Source organism: Cetorhinus maximus, unplaced genomic scaffold (genome assembly GCF_964194155.1).
Source record: "Cetorhinus maximus unplaced genomic scaffold, sCetMax3.hap1.1 HAP1_SCAFFOLD_223, whole genome shotgun sequence".
NCBI classification, from domain to species: domain Eukaryota; kingdom Metazoa; phylum Chordata; class Chondrichthyes; order Lamniformes; family Cetorhinidae; genus Cetorhinus; species Cetorhinus maximus.
This window is the reverse complement of record NW_027596192.1, coordinates 96,044-112,695: the sequence shown is the minus strand read 5'-3', so window position 1 is coordinate 112,695 and position 16,652 is coordinate 96,044. Positions and strand designations below refer to the sequence as shown.

The 16,652-nt window shown below is 42.0% G+C and overlaps 1 long non-coding RNA gene across 1 annotated transcript; it reads right to left on the bottom strand.

Moving 5' to 3' along the window:
• Positions 1-4,939: 4,939 nt before the first annotated feature.
• LOC144673053 (uncharacterized) lies at positions 4,940-14,398 on the bottom strand. The gene is made up of 3 exons (XR_013574246.1): positions 14,313-14,398; positions 5,806-5,838; positions 4,940-5,236 (listed from the first exon to the last, which is right to left on the bottom strand). It is a non-coding gene; the product is annotated as an uncharacterized LOC144673053 (long non-coding RNA).
• Positions 14,399-16,652: the final 2,254 nt, after the last annotated feature.

Below are 16,652 nucleotides of genomic sequence, written 5' to 3'. Positions count from 1 at the left end.
GTCTACCTGCATATTGAAATCCCTGATCACTGTAACCTTGCCTTTCTTGCACACCTTTTCTATCTCCTGGTGTATCTTGTGCCCCAAATCCTGACTGCTGTTCGGAAGCCTGTACATAACTCCTATTAGGTTTTTCTTTTCCCTTTGCGGGTCCTCAACTCTACCCACACAGATTCTACATCATCTGATGCTGCATCATTTCTTGCTATCGATATAATTTCAATTCTTCCTAACAAAGCAAATCCACCCCCTCTGCCAACCTGCCTATCTTTTCGATAGGATGTATATCCTTGGCTATTTACCTCCCCATCCTGATCCCCTTGCAGCCTTGTCTCCGTGATGCCCACCACATCATACCTGCCAATTTCAATCTGCGTCACACGCTCATTTACCTTCTTTCATATACTGTGCGCATTTAGATACAACACCTTCAGTCCTGTATTTCCCGTCCCCTTTCTCATTGTCGTCCCATTATCTGATGTGCTTAACATTAGATTCCTAGCCCTTTCCAAACACTCTGTCCTATTTTGTGTTCTGGAGACTTTAACATCCTCCCCTGGGCTCTCCTGTCTTTTCAGTTTTTTTCATAATTTTCCATGAAGTTGAGTGCACACCCCCCCTCCCCCCGCCGCTTCCCCCCCCCCCCCCCCAACCCCCCCCCCCCCCCCCCCCCCCCCCATACACACACACGCTAACCTGCTGCTTTGTTTCCCATTAGTCATATTTCCTGGAGTTTAACCCTTCCCTCCACCCCTACTTTCTAGATTAAAGTCCTGTTGACCACCCTATTTACCCTTTTTGCTAGAACATTGTTCCCAGATCGCTTCAGATGGAGACCGTCCCAACAGTACAGATCCCTTGTGTTCGAATACTGATGCCAGTGCCCCAAGAAATGGAACCCCTCTTTCCCGCACCACTCCTTTGGCCACGTGTTTACTTCCCTTATTCTCGCATCCTATTCCAATTTTCACGTTTCTCGGGTAGTAATCCGGAGATTATAACCCTTTAGGACCTGTTGTTTAATTTAATTCCTAGTTCCCGGTAATCCCCAAACACGTCCTCTTTCCTAGTCCTCTTTCCTATGTTATTTGTCCCGACATGGACCACAACAACTGGATCCTCCCCCTCCCTCTTCACTGTCCTTTCAAGCCGGTCAGAGATGTCCCTCACCCTGGCACCGGGCAGAAAACATACCATGCCAGACTCTCGATCCTGTTTACAAAGGAAGCTATCAATTCCCCTAATTATAGAAACCCTTAAAACTACCATTTGTCTTTTTGTCTCTACTAAACCTCTATCCAAATGACAAAAGGAAGCCACACAAAACGTTGACTGAAAGCCGACGGCCTTAGCTGTCTATCGATTTGTAATACATAAACTGCGGAAAAAAATAGAAATGTTCTGCCACTACCAGAAAGGCTTTTGAGGGCATGGTTCGAACCAATGCTATCAAATCACAATGAGCTCAGTTCTTCCCAGCAATCTACTAGACGTCCCTGTCTCAGAATTCGGTTCCCACAGCAAGGAAATCCAACAAAGATACTCCGCCCAGAAACTTAACTTTTGGAGCAGCAGGAAACAGCCACCAAGCAAAATGCAAATTGGAAAACATTTAATGAAACCCACTAAATATTCTCTTTCGCCCAATGTATACCACTGCATAAATTTTCAAACATTACTCGCACTGTCTTCCTCAATCTAGCTTGGCGTCCTTAATTCCTAAAAAAAAATATATGTGCGACTGTCAGTAACCGACGTGTATGGATAAGGACGCCATCTAATCTATTCGGCAATGCCTCCTTCATAATGCCTGAAATGTATCAAGATGGGAATGTGTCTAATCAGCGCTGTCGGTCTAGAGGCTGCCGAACATAAACATCTAAGCTGAACTATGTGTCGCTATAACAATGGCAGTTCGTACCTGTACAGATTACTCCAGCATCCCGCTGGTGTCCGCAGCTTGGCGGACCGATAACACGACCGGAACCTTCTCCAAAGTGAGCGTTAACTGGCGCTGCTACTCCAGCACCACAGCCCAGCGACTTACAAACAGCTTCCGCCTCAACTAACGTCCAGGATTTCCCATCACCGCAAACTGTTGCCCAAGATCCACTCGAGTAAATTTCCAGCCTCCCCGCACAGGGACTGCTTCCATTCATCAATCTGGGTTTGGCACTTTCTGGGAAATATATTTCAGTAGGCAGTGAGCATATGACGACTTTATCTTACGAAATTGTGAGGGTTTCAGCAAGCTCATTATAAGAAAATGCCCCAGTCAGGTCACACCCATTAAGAACTGGGAACATGTTAAGGCTACATGTATGAAATTCGCTGATGTTTAAAAGTTCTCTCGTCTCGTCATGTGTCTTGAGATTTTGAAAACTTATTCGAGGGAACAAAACATAATGGGCATTGATAAGGAAAAAAAAAAGAACTCAAATGAAAATGGTCACGACAAAGAGACAAGTCTATTTATTGTGGATAGGTTGGACTTATAGCTGAAGCAAAAGACTTATCTCCTGAATGCGGAAATGTGAGAACAGGTAAACTGGCGTGGGAATGGCCAAGTCATCAGATACTGCAAATTCAATGGGCGGATGGAAAAAGACCTGAGGCAACTCAGGATGGAGACTATGGGATGTCCAGAATGCTCAGATATTTTGGATTATTCAAGCGTTTGATACATGTCTCTTCCCTTATATGATTGATTAATCTAAAATTGTCCGTGGGAACACTGAAAACCACTCATTGCGGACATTTCCGACGGAAATCAACGTAGCAATCAGCAAAAAAATTACAAACAGAAAGATTTGCAATATGCTAAAGAATCTGTTATGATGGGGAACAGGAAATATGTATGCTCCTGGATTGGATGAGCTCCATTCGAATGCGTGTATCTGTTAAATAGTTCGTTATTATTCTTGCATCAGATTCCTCATTTTTGCTGTTTTAAAATGTGCCAAAATTGCAAACGAATCGGGCACTTTGTCAGCCGTGGCAACTTTGATTGCAACTTACGCCCGTGCAAGCAGCAGCAGTCAATACATTTAGTCTGGAACACGAGGAACAAGTATTGCCAACACGCACCCCCATCCCCCCCCTCCCCTCCCTCCTCTGCCACCACCGTCACCCACCCCACACACACCAGCACAACCGCCACGCCCCCAATAGAGTCCCAGCTTCAATATCCGTGTAAAATCTCAGATCTCCCAGCCAGTGTTATGTGCACATTTTAAATACAATGAGTTTCAGGCGCTTAAAGGATTTACTGGTGTTTTACTCCTTCCAGTGGATAGTGTTTATCAAAAAAAATTGAGTTACCTATTATTAAGCTGAACTTTAGTCAGCTTTGTGCATTAGTAAGATAATTATCAGTCTTTAGCACAGAACAAATTGAGATAATGTGGACGTACATGATGTCTTCGAACGTTTATAGTTCATTTCGTTTAATTCAGTGACATGTTAGAACTTGCCCCTTAATCACATTCCTCTCACAGCATTTGCACAGATCGTAGTCTGGAGTTAAAATATGATAGTGCTTTTCAAATTGAGTCTGTTAGAAATAGTGTACGACAGCCGGGGGAAACATGTTGTGCAGGTGCCCGGCGCCAAGTTATTGAAAATGATCGGTTTTATTCAATAATGTAATTCATTACAATCCAATTATGTTGATATTCTGATGGATTACGTAATTTGCAGGATTTCACCTGATCCATATTTTGAATTCTTAGATTCATGCTTCAATTGTTCTAACTGCAATTGGGAAATGATCCTCCTTTTTTGTTCAAAGTAACGTGTCTGTATTCGTATCTCGGGGCTGCCGAACTCAGTGTTAGCCAAAGAGATTTACTGTTAAATAGGTACCTTTTTGAAATACAGTCGGTGTTGTGTCTGTATGAAACGCGGCAAAGCATGTACGCACAGCACGGCCCCATGAAGTCCGAGAGGGCGATGGGGCGCACTTGTAATATATCATTCAAAAGAGACCATCTGCCAAAATGTACCACACCTGAGGCAACTCAGGATGGAGACTATGGGATGTCCAGAATGCTCAGATATTTTGGATTATTCAAGCGTTTGATACATGTCTCTTCCCTTATATGATTGATTAATCTAAAATTGTCCGTGGGAACACTGAAAACCACTCATTGCGGACATTTCCGACGGAAATCAACGTAGCAATCAGCAAAAAAATTACAAACAGAAAGATTTGCAATATGCTAAAGAATCTGTTATGATGGGGAACAGGAAATATGTATGCTCCTGGATTGGATGAGCTCCATTCGAATGCGTGTATCTGTTAAATAGTTCGTTATTATTCTTGCATCAGATTCCTCATTTTTGCTGTTTTAAAATGTGCCAAAATTGCAAACGAATCGGGCACTTTGTCAGCCGTGGCAACTTTGATTGCAACTTACGCCCGTGCAAGCAGCAGCAGTCAATACATTTAGTCTGGAACACGAGGAACAAGTATTGCCAACACGCACCCCCATCCCCCCCTCCCCTCCCTCCTCTGCCACCACCGTCACCCACCCCACACACACCAGCACAACCGCCACGCCCCCAATAGAGTCCCAGCTTCAATATCCGTGTAAAATCTCAGATCTCCCAGCCAGTGTTATGTGCACATTTTAAATACAATGAGTTTCAGGCGCTTAAAGGATTTACTGGTGTTTTACTCCTTCCAGTGGATAGTGTTTATCAAAAAAAATTCTAGTGATACCAATTAAGGCATAACGTGATCCGATTACTAATGGAATATTAATAATCACTGGGGAAATCTGGAATATTTATCATTTCACTTTTCAGGTTCAGTTTCCCGGAAATACTTCCACATTTCCGCACCCCCCCCCCCCCCCACCCCCCCCCACCCCCGCCCCCGGAGGTTATCCGGAGGAACCAGAAAGGGTATTTTATTTACCTGAGCAGATGACACCGGCATCATAAGAATGCGACCAGGAATGGTGACCCCATGCATACGAAGCACACTCCCGCAGAGCGCTTTCGTCCCCCCTGCACTGAGCAAACTGGAACACAACGGGACCAGTGCCTTCACCAAAGTGAGCCCCACCCGGTGCAGAGACCGCTGGCCCACAGCCCAGCTCTCGACACACGACAGTGGCATCCTGCAAGTCCCAGCTGTTAGCATCCACTGTCCCCCACTTGTCCTTGTAGTGAATCTCCACTCTTCCAGCGCAACGACTGCCCCCATTCACCAGTCTCAGCCTCACTTTCTCTGCGAAAACATCAGAAAACTTATCAAACATTTACAGGACAGATGCGCAAAAAATTACATATGCACAGTTTCCCGCCTCACAAATGCCTCATTGCAAATTGAAATGGAGCGATGTGAGGGAAAATTGCTGTCAAACAGACTTCCAATAAAACCTCGTGCTGTTATGTTAAATGGCTAGAAGAATGGAACTAATATTTTTCAAATGCTGTAAAAGAGAATGGGTCAGAATTCCCAGTCAGAGGGAAGATTGCATCACAGCAGCTGGTCCAACGCAATGCAGGTTGCGACAATATATTTTAAATGCAGAGGCCGTACATGGGCGCTGAGGAATGATCGGCTGTCTATCGGGCACAGGATTGATTGGCCAAACGAACCGATATATCGCCTCGGAAAATCGTAATCAAATGATCTCGGTTCAGAGCAAGCAATATATCTTTTATGAAAACAGCAGCAATATTTTAACTGGTATTAACCGGCGCCCAAAAGGCACTGATAATGTTACCGGCATTGATATTTAACAGGATGGACTCGTAGAGAAAGCCGAACATATGAAATAAAATGATGATTACCTGATGCAGGAGCCTGACTGTTCACAGGTCCGCCTGAAATGAGACGTTGAAAATTTGAGTTCACCGGAGCATTTAACTGTTAAGTCCTGCACCCTCAGTATTTTATATTTATTTTACTGTTAACCATGAATTTATTTCTTTATTTATTTTGCCCTGGTCCCAGCCTCTGTCTTGTTTACATCTTTTATTTTCAAACAGAACAGACCTTTATGCTACTATTTACACTTTCGGATATTTTACGTTCAGGCAGCGCTGACCTTTTTTTATAATGAGCATCTACTCTGGACTAATGCTTTCTTCACTTAATCCCACAATTCGCGCTCTCTCTTTGCCTTTCGATTCCTGAAATGTTTTAAATTTAAACTCCCTCGCTCTATAGTCTATCCTTCAGCTCGCCTTTTGCCTTCACATGATCCGACAACCGTGTGCAGCAACATAAAACCTCTCCGTTCTTCCTCTCTTGAATTCTGCTGATAATTCAAATTGGTCTCCAGATATTAACAGCATGCGTATCTCCACAAATGCTACCAGATTTGCTGCGAACTTCGAGCGCTTTTTGGTTTATATCGTGACATGCAATTTCACCGAGCCTTATAATTTTAATAGCACGGAAAGGGGCCAATAAGACCATCGTGTCTGGACCAGCTCTCCAGATGAGCATTATGAAATAGCGCCATTGCCATACCTTTTCCCCATAGCCCTGCACTTTGTCCCAATTCAAATAAGCATCAAATGCGCTCTTGACTGCCTGGATTCACCCTCCCTCCACCACACTGCCAGACAGTGCATTCCAGCCCAGAACCACTCGTTGTGCGAAATAGTTGTTTTTTGTTCTGATTTTACATAACATGTACTTCTTCTGCAAATCATTTTTAATCTCTAGCCCCTCGTTCTTGATCCTTTTAGATGTGGGAGCAGCTGTTACCTGCCACTCTGTCCAGCCCCCTTATGATTTCAAACATATCTATCAAATCTCCTCCTAGGCTTTTGCTTTCCAAGGTGCTCAGTCCCAAACTCTTCAAACTATCTTCGTAACTGAAGTTCCTCACTCCTGAAACCATTCGTGCAAATATCTTATGCAGTTTCTCCAATACGTTCACATCCTTCCTATAATTTGTCGCCATGAACTGTGCAGAATACTTCAGCTCAGTTCCAACCAATGTCGTATATAAATCCAGTATTACCCCCTTCTACGTGTACTCAATGCCCCTATTAATATAACACAGTACACTGCACTCTTTATTAATTTCCCTCTGCACCTGTCCTGTCACCTTCAATGACTTTTGTACAAGTACAGCAAGGTCCTTCTGCTCCTGCACCCCCTTCAAAATGTCACTCATTTTTTTTTATTTTCCTGTCCGTGTTCTTCAACCAGAATACGCCCCTCCCAGGCTTCTGACCATTGAACTTCATCTGCCACTTACCTACCCATGCCAACAATTTTGTCCATAACCTATTAAGGTTATAAATTGTCCTCCTCGCAGTTTACAACACTCCCAAGCTTTGTATGATCCGCAAACTTTGACATTGTCCCCTGCACACCTAGATCCAGCACATTAATCTATATCAGGAATAGGAATGGCCCAAGTGCCAGACTCTTGGAGCTACACTACAAGCCTTCCTCTACACGAAAAATAAATATCCATTGACCATTGTTATCCGCTTCCTACTTTTGAAGCAATTTTACATCCGTGTTTCCTCTCCCCCTTTTATTCTATGAGCAACAACTTATCTCGCAATTCTATTCTGTGTCCATTATTGTTACCTCAAGAAACTCCAGCAAGCTTAGTAAACGCGATTTTCCCTTCAAACACCCAGGTTGGCTCCTCCTTATCAATCCATACCCTTTTTCATTAGACAACTAATTCTATTCCGAACAATTCTTACTCGAAGCTTGCCCATCACTGAAATCAAACTGACAGGTCTGTAAATGCTGGGCTTATCCAATAACCGTTTTTTGAACAAGGACATGATGTTTGCAATTCGGCAGCCCTTTGGCACCTTCCCTGTGTCTAGCGAAGACAGAAAAATGATGGCCAGTGCCCCGAAATTCCGCTCTCACTTCATACAATATACCTCAATGCATCCCGTCCGGTCCAGGTGCCTTGTCATATTTAAGCAGAGACAGTATATTGAACTCTTCCTCCGCATCATTTTGAACCCTAAGTTCGACACCGCTTATGATAGCGAAAATAAGCCATTTTTTGCTGCAGGATGCCTAAATCAGTAACTTATTCAAATTGTTTTGACAAAACTCAACGGCGCGTGGGTACACTTTCTCATTTTTGTATAGATCATCGGAACCCAGGCTTCACCAACGCACAGATGCCCTGACCATCGTTCTGTTCTTTGGAGAAGCTTTGGAAGAAGAAACTGACAATTACGCCAATCGGTCCATGGTGGCTATCCTCCCTCTTTGAAAGATAAGTGCAATTAGTCCAACTTCCTTTTCCCCATACCCATCGAAATTGTGCTGGCGATTATCCGAATGTGTTTTAGCCGTTTGTAGCTGCACTGAGAAGAGGATATTTATGAATCCGCGTTCAGTCTGCTGCGGTTTTTAGGGCAATAACACTCTCAGTGATAATCCTTGGGGATTTCTTGCATACAGAAGCCACTTTCATCATGGAATGCTAAAATATGCTTTACATTACATTAAAGATTCAGCATTTGTTTGATCAATGTTGGAGCGTTTGCCTTTTCTACAAATTATCCAGTGGTGGACATTCAAAGTTTCTTTGAACGCATAACAGTGTTTTGCTTGGGGTGGCTTTATTTCATAAGTCCCTAAGCAAAGCAACCTTTAAGATTGGTTCACGACTATCCACAGAACTGGCTGTAGGTCGTTAGTTTTCTGTTTTACGAATCCTGTTGTAGCCAGTCATCACCGATGTGCTCCATCGTTTTACAAATTGATGATTTTAAACCAAAAACCCCTGCGTTTAATGGATACGTTTTGCTAAAAATTTTTCCCCAACATGCAGCTTTTAGGCTGACTGGATCCCAATCCCATGACCAGACAGTGCTTCACAAATCTCTGGGTACTTTTCTAATCTCCATATTATAGTGAATAGACAATGCTGACCTTTCAGTGCTGCCCCTAGTGACAATGCCTCTTAACATTATCGTTGTCCTCTTCTATCACCGAGTGATTTTTAATATGCAATGAGATACTGATACTAGTCATCAGCTGTGCTTCCCGAGAGTTCTGAATGATATCCAGTTCCCCTAGCATTGAAGTCTTTCAGCCCTGGGTTCTGTATTGTTAAAAGTTACGTGGCTGGCTAACGTTCTGGAGCCTCAACATTCTCTCTGCTAAAACTCAGCAAAATCATTTTCACCTTTTTATTGCAACGCAATGCAAGATGAGAGAGGATAACATTTCAATATTTTCAGAACAAGCACAATGGTCCTTTTCACTGAATTCGGTTTTTCAATAATAATAGCCACCTCCACCTTATCTAGATAATCAGGGTTGGCCAATAAATTCCAGCCAGGGCAACAACGCACAAGTTTTTGAAAGAACTTCAACAATCCACAAACATTTCTCTTATATTCGCCTATTCTTCGGAATTGTATCCTATTAATTCTGTTAAATGATCATTCATTTCATGTTTCACGCTACCTTTTTCGCTTGTATGTAAAATAATTTGCTCTCTACCGTTTCTTCCCTCACGATTTCTAAACCGCTCTCGTTGTTATTTTGGTGAACTTTTGAATCTATTTCATTGCATACGTTTGTCTTATTCACCTACATATGCCGGTCTAACAGCATCTGTGGTGAAGGTAACAGAGCTAACGTCTCGAGTCCATATGAATCTTGCTTTACAGACTCACTCCGCAGGTGCCCAGACGCCTGTTGAGTATTTACAGTATTATCTGTTTAATGTCAGATTCCCATCATCCGCAGGATTGAATTTAGTCATCCGCATATGTGAGTGCCTTCGAGGGTAATTAAAAAAAAAACTCAGCCAAGACGAAGGAAATGCAAAGAAGTTAGGGATATCGTTGGGCTGCAATTTGCCTTCCTGAATGGGATTTAACTAAGCAGGAAATTCAGTTAGTCATAGATGTTTTTTTATGACAAAAGATTCCAGGGTTATGTGAGGCAGGGGTAAATGGATTTGAGGCCATGATACTATTGAATGGCGGAGCAGGTTCGAAGGGCCGAATGACCTACTCCTGCTCCTAAGGCATATGTGCCAAAGCAATTGCACGTAAAGGAATCTCAATGTGCATTGAGTCCGCAGAAGGTGCAGGTATTGCCTTCTACAGTTCTGACTGTGACAGTCCGGATTCGCACATTGAGCGTATTATGACCCGTATTTCCAACAGACTCGGTTAATGCTGCTCGTTCAAAATTCGACATCAGCCTGCTTCGTCCCTACCAGAGGCTTATCAAACAAGGGAAAGCAAGCCGCTGTGATATGTCCGGTTCAATTTAAATAATAAATTATAATTTGAGAAAAATAACCACGATGATTCATTACATTTTAATGGAAAAATAAAATATTACCTGTAATTTTTACATACTGTAACATAAATGAAAAATATTGACGTATTTTAATTTGGTGATTATAAAATAAAATAACACAACCTATGGTTTGATTGTTAAATTTGCATACCGAAGTGTTTCAACTACCTCCTGTATACGATCCTACATTTGAGTAAATGATGCATTTCCCCTGTAAATTTCGATTCATCCCCAAAACCATTGGTAGAAAATAAAAGCCAAGTCAGTGCGAAATACGCATTTCTAAGTGATACATCACGGCATTTACATTACTCTCTCAGAATACTCCCCCAATGCTAACAGATCAATAGGAATGTACTTTTAAAAATACTTACTTTATTACTTGTTTAACATTTATTTTGTAACAAGTGAATGGTATATGCAATTTAAGTAATTCACATTTTTCAAATGCCCCGAGTTCCTTGATTTCAAAATCAAAACAGTAATCAAAAAATATTTAAACATTGATTTCGCTCTCAGTAGCGTTTCCTTAAAGTGGAATACATGAAATTTGATTTTAAAAGTACAATTCTAATCTTACAGGCTTAGATTTAAACTGCAATTGAACGCACATGCCTCGGTTGCTTGCTTAGTTTCATCCTTTCCGGCTCTTGTACAGGCATAGAAGAAAGAAAGTGAAATTATGAGCAGTTTATTTAGATCCAGCCTGCTAGTCGGGGTCGGTCTGAGGGTATTGGTGACGGGCGTGATAGTTGATTCAGCGCGTCTACACCAGCCAAAGCTACACCTGCTGCCGACTGAACTCAAATGGGCATTTTTATGGCAGATATCTCACAGCAGAAATGTTGCCTCAATCCGTTTGATATATTGAATGTAAAGCGAAGAGAACGATTTTCCATTAACCTTCAAATATCAGGTTAATTTGTTGATACTAATCGAAATATAATTCGCTAAATAGAGAAAATATCAGATAACAGTAACATATGTTTTCGCTTCGGAAAGCCAGTATTTTCTTACATATGAAGATTCATAAATATAACTAAATGCATTGGGAAACTGAAGGAAGTCATCACCGAAATGCGCAAAAAGATATCGAGCGTGTGGAAGGTTTCCCTACCTCAGTAAACATAACTTAGCCTTGAAAATATGTTCGAAAAATATGAAATGAAATAGGTAATACTTAAATTAACGCAAAAAACTATGTCTACATGCACAATGTAGGGATAATGCTAGAATTTGTCATAAAGGGTACCAAAGAGAGAATTATCAATTGATTTAGACAAAGCCCAAACTGATTTATGAAAGAAGGGAAATGATGTTTGGAAACCTCCTAGAGTATGTTTCAGGGTGTTAGAAGCAGAGGAGGGAAGGGAGACTCAATGGCTCTGGCGCCCTTGGATGTTCAGTAGGTTTTTGAAAAAAATCCATAAAAAGAGGCTTATGAGTGAAGTAAAAGTGCCTGGGATTGGGAGCAATATATTGGCATTGTTTGAGAATTGTTTATCAGGCATTAAATAGAGGGTAGGATTGAATGAGGCTTTTTCAGGGTGGCAGCCTGTGGTATGTCCAGTGCCGGAGGTATCAATACTTGGACCCCAGTTATTCACAGCATGTAAATAAATGAATGAGAGAAACAAATGCATTATTTCAACGTTTGGTGCCAACATGAAACTTATGGGTATATAATTGGTGAGCTGGTGGCTCAGGGGCTTCAAGGCGATTTAAAAAGTCTGAGTGAGTGCGCAAATACACGACGGATGCGGCATAACTTAAATAAAGGTGAGCTTATCAACTTCGGTTTAAAAAACAACAGAAAGGCAGAGCATTATTCAAATAATGATAGGCTGGGAAATGTTGGCGCACAAAGGGACCTGGTTGCGCTTTTGCGCCTATCACTGAAAGCAAGCAGGCCGGTGCAGCAAGCAGTTAGAACGGCAAATGTTATGACGATTTGATTTGCGAGACGATTTGAGTGCAGGAGCAAGGATGTCATACCGCAGCAATACTGAGCCTTGTTGAGGCCACATCTGGAGCATTTGTGCAGTTTTGTTCTTCTTAATCTAGGGCAAATACAATTGCCACAGGGGCAGTGCAGCAAATGTGCACCAGGCTGCTTCCTGGGAAGGTCGGGATGTCATATGAGGAGAGATTGGGCCGAATAGAACTACATTCATTGGAGTATCGATGAAGAAGAGGGGACCTATTGGAAACACATGAATTCTTACAGGGCTGGACAGAATGGGCACAGGGATGATGTTTCCTGTGTCTGAGGGACGAGGAAAAGGGGACGCAGCCTCATCATATGCAGAAGCTCATTTGGCGATGGCAGAAATGACAGATGAGGAGAAAATTATTCAACCAGACGGTGGTGGACCTGTTGAATACGCTGACACAAAAGGCTGTGGAGGCCAATTCACTGAATACATAGGTGTGCGGACTCTAACGGTGTCAAAAGGTTTGGGGAGTTAAGTGGAGCAAGCAGCTGAGATAGAGTATCAGTCATGATTCCATTGGATGGCGGAGCGGGATCGAAGGTCAGAATGACCTGCTGTTGCTCCTATTCTCTATGTTTCTTTGAAATGAAAAAGTGTTCAAAATTATTCAAGTGCTTACTTTGTTCGGCCTTCTCTAACTAAGTTACATTGAAGAGCTAATTTCGTAATAAATTCGGAAAGTTCAACAACAGCATCTTCTGAAGAGGTGACCAAATAATAATAACAATCAGAAATATCCATTGGAAGCATGTTCCAGATCTAGCTAAGGTGCTACTTACAACGTTTTTATGAGAACCAAGTGCGTAAAATAGTTTTGGCGTCATGTTCTGTACTACAAGGAGTTTATAAACATTTACAATGAGGAATTTGTGACATAAGAGTGTGTACGGGATCGCTGTGTAGTCGATATTGCTTTCACTGATTTTCTACACACTGAATTAACTTACATTCAGAATCAGAAGCACGCTTAACGAACAAAGACAACACACTACTTCTGGCAGCCACTATTTAAAGGGAAATTACAGTCCTAATCTGCTGTGTCTGTGGAGAGCGACAGTGGACAAAATGAAGCTAACTGCCCCTGCACTTTTGTTTGCTTTCGGTTTTATATCCAAATTTGCCACACGACTAAACGGTGAATATATATTAAAGTATAAACACATGCAAAATATTCAACCGTCCAATTAATTCACCAAAATAATTTTCCTGTCACGTTTGCCACACTTTCTAACATTGTCCCCTGTTGACCTTAAGGTCGTGTGTTCCAGTCGTGTTCAGAGGCGTAAGCACAAATCCTAGGCTGACTTCTCGTTTCAATGCTGAGGGTGTGGTACATTTTGGCAGATGGTCTCTTTTGAATGATATATTACAAGGGCGCCCCATCGCCCTCTCGGACTTCATGGGGCCGTGCTGTGCGTACATGCTTTGCCGCGTTTCATACAGACACAACACCGACTGTATTTCAAAAAGGTACCTATTTAACAGTAAATCTCTTTGGCTAACACTGAGTTCGGCAGCCCCGAGATACGAATACAGACACGTTACTTTGAACAGAAAAGGAGGATCATTTCCCAATTGCAGTTAGAACAATTGAAGTATGAATCTAAGAATTCAAAATATGGATCAGGTGGAATCCTGCAAATTACGTAATCCATCAGAATATCAACATAATTGGATTGTAATGAATTACATTATTGAATAAAACCGATCATTTTCAATAACTTGGCGCCGGGCACCTGCACAACATGTTTCCCCCGGCTGTCGTACACTATTTCTAACAGACTCAATTTGAAAAGCACTATCAGATTTTAACTCCAGACTACGATCTGTGCAAATGCTGTGAGAGGAATGTGATTAAAGGGCAAGTTCTAACATGTCACTGAATTAAACAAAATGAACTATAAACGTTCGAAGACATCATGTACGTCCACATTATCTCAATTTGTTCTGTGCTAAAGACTGATAATTATCTTACTAATGCACATAGCTGACTAAAGTTCAGATTAATAATAGGTAACTCAATTTATTCCATAACTCACAGTTCAAAAGCTGGAATAGGACCAAACTGAGGAAGGATGGCAGCATCATTTGTGCTGCCAGTCACAGCTAAATGACGTGAACATTAACGGGATGATGGTCGCAGATACTGAGCTGTCGCTCCAATGCCTTCTGATACTCCGGATGTTGTAGAAGTGATTGCTTGACATCACTCAGGGCAGAAAACAGTGTTTCCTTACATATAATAAATATATTTGACACTATTGAAAACGGAATTGCGTTCCGTTAAAATGCACCAATCAGAATTAATGTGACCATGAATGGATACAACGAATGAATTTTCCAACCACTACCCTTTCCTGGGAAGCTATTGACGTTACGCAATCTGAATTGGAAATGAGTCACCGATATGACATTAACATCATAGGATCATAGAGGCACAGATTGTAGGTGTGCTGGGTGGAAGAGGGGGGTGGGATGTGCGGAGGCGGGAGCGGTGGTGTGGGTGGCATTGGATTCAGTTTTATGGAGGAGATGTCTAATTTATCTCATATACACAGATCTTCTCCATAAGCCTGCCTATCAGGACTCCCCAAATGCATCTTCAATTACCGTTGAAGATATCCACGAGAAAATGATGCTGTTACTCTTTAAGGTCAGGCTTTCAAAATCTTAACAATTCCTTGCATGAACCAACCCGCATCATTAGACTTCTCGCAATTATGTTAAACCTAAAAAATCTGGTTACCGGCTCCCGTCCGAGAGGCAATAATTTACCTCTTTGTGACCTAACAACACTTCTCTGAATTTGGAATAAATCATGTGAATCGCCTGCAAGCCTGTCTGCACCGACGGAGAAGGAATAAAACTCCTTCAATCTCCGTAGGCAACTGAATTACCTCGCCAAGGCTATCTCCTTTATAAACTTCCTCTGTCCAATTTCATGGGCCTTTAAATACATCGGAAAGCAAAGTGCACATAATTACACAGAATGCATGGACTGACCCATAAACATTGAATTGTAAATCTGTAGCCTGACTACCAGACATTTGCATCCAATGTACTGGTTTACAAAAAAAACAATCGCATACATTTTATTTCAAATACTGTCTCAAATTGCCCTATCTCCTCCAAGGGATGAGAGACATTTAACCCCGCGTACTTGTGTCCTGAATCCTCTAGAAATGGTACAATTAACATAATAACGTCACACCACGTCGTTTCTCTGAAAGTTCATCACTTCTGCATTAATCACAATAAGGTGTGTCCGCCCAATATCTGCCCATTTGTGACCAGTCTGCAAAACATTCAATCCTGTCTTTAGAACTGATAATACTTGAGGTGTCCCTAACATACTACATTTGGAACCAGTAATGATTAGTTTAAGAATGCTGCTGCTAATGTTTTCATAACGCGGTAACAATGTTACATATTAGGTTTCGATTTTGTGTCTAACCTTGATATAACTGCATGGTTCCTCCCCCATCCGAGGCCAGATTCGTCAGTGAAACAAGATGAGTAATTTGGGGATTATTGCCGTAAATTCTTCAGAGCTACTAAAATATATCACTAGCATTTCTGAGGGCAAAAGGACGTTTAATGAGTAAGCTGAATGTGATAATGAAACTGATTACTTTTGGTGCACAGGACAACAAATTACAGTACTATTGTTACCTAGTTCTTTATATTTGAAAATGAGTGGAGCTCAGCTCAGCAAAGCAATGTCATTTTCTCGCTTCAGGTTTGCTGTTCCATTCAGAGAGACAGTGCAGTGATACAGCCATTCCGCAAAAAGAATGATCAGAGGGAAATATAGGGCAGTGACAGAGATGGCAGGCGACTGGCCACAGCGATCGAGAGAAAAATACCTTTTCAAAATTATGAAAGGGAAGAACATGGCAAGATGTATACACTGGTGACGTCGCCAAGGCAGGTGCGACAGGAAAAGATACATTGGGAGAATGGGACACCAAATTGGAGGAAGAACTGGAAGTGGAACTCAAATTCAAAGTTGAGCAAACATTTGCAAATGAAAAAATGATTCCACAGGTACCTTGAATATAATTTCTACACTCCTGACTGTTGTACGAACTCTCTTCCAAACTCTCAGATTCTCCAGCTCTGCCCCCTCTATTCTTATAACGTCACATTCAACAACAGTGTTTCTGGTAGGCCTTCCTTTTCAGGCCGCTGTGGATCCACTTGCACCATGGTTCGCGGGGACCTCGACATTGTATATCCAGCTGCACACAGTCCTGACCTCACTACTCCCCATTCTTCTGCTAAGCATGATAAGGTCCCCGTTGCATAAAATTCCACGTAACCACACTGCACATTCAATGAACCAATTTCAGTCACGTCCCGCACCTACAGCGCCCCGA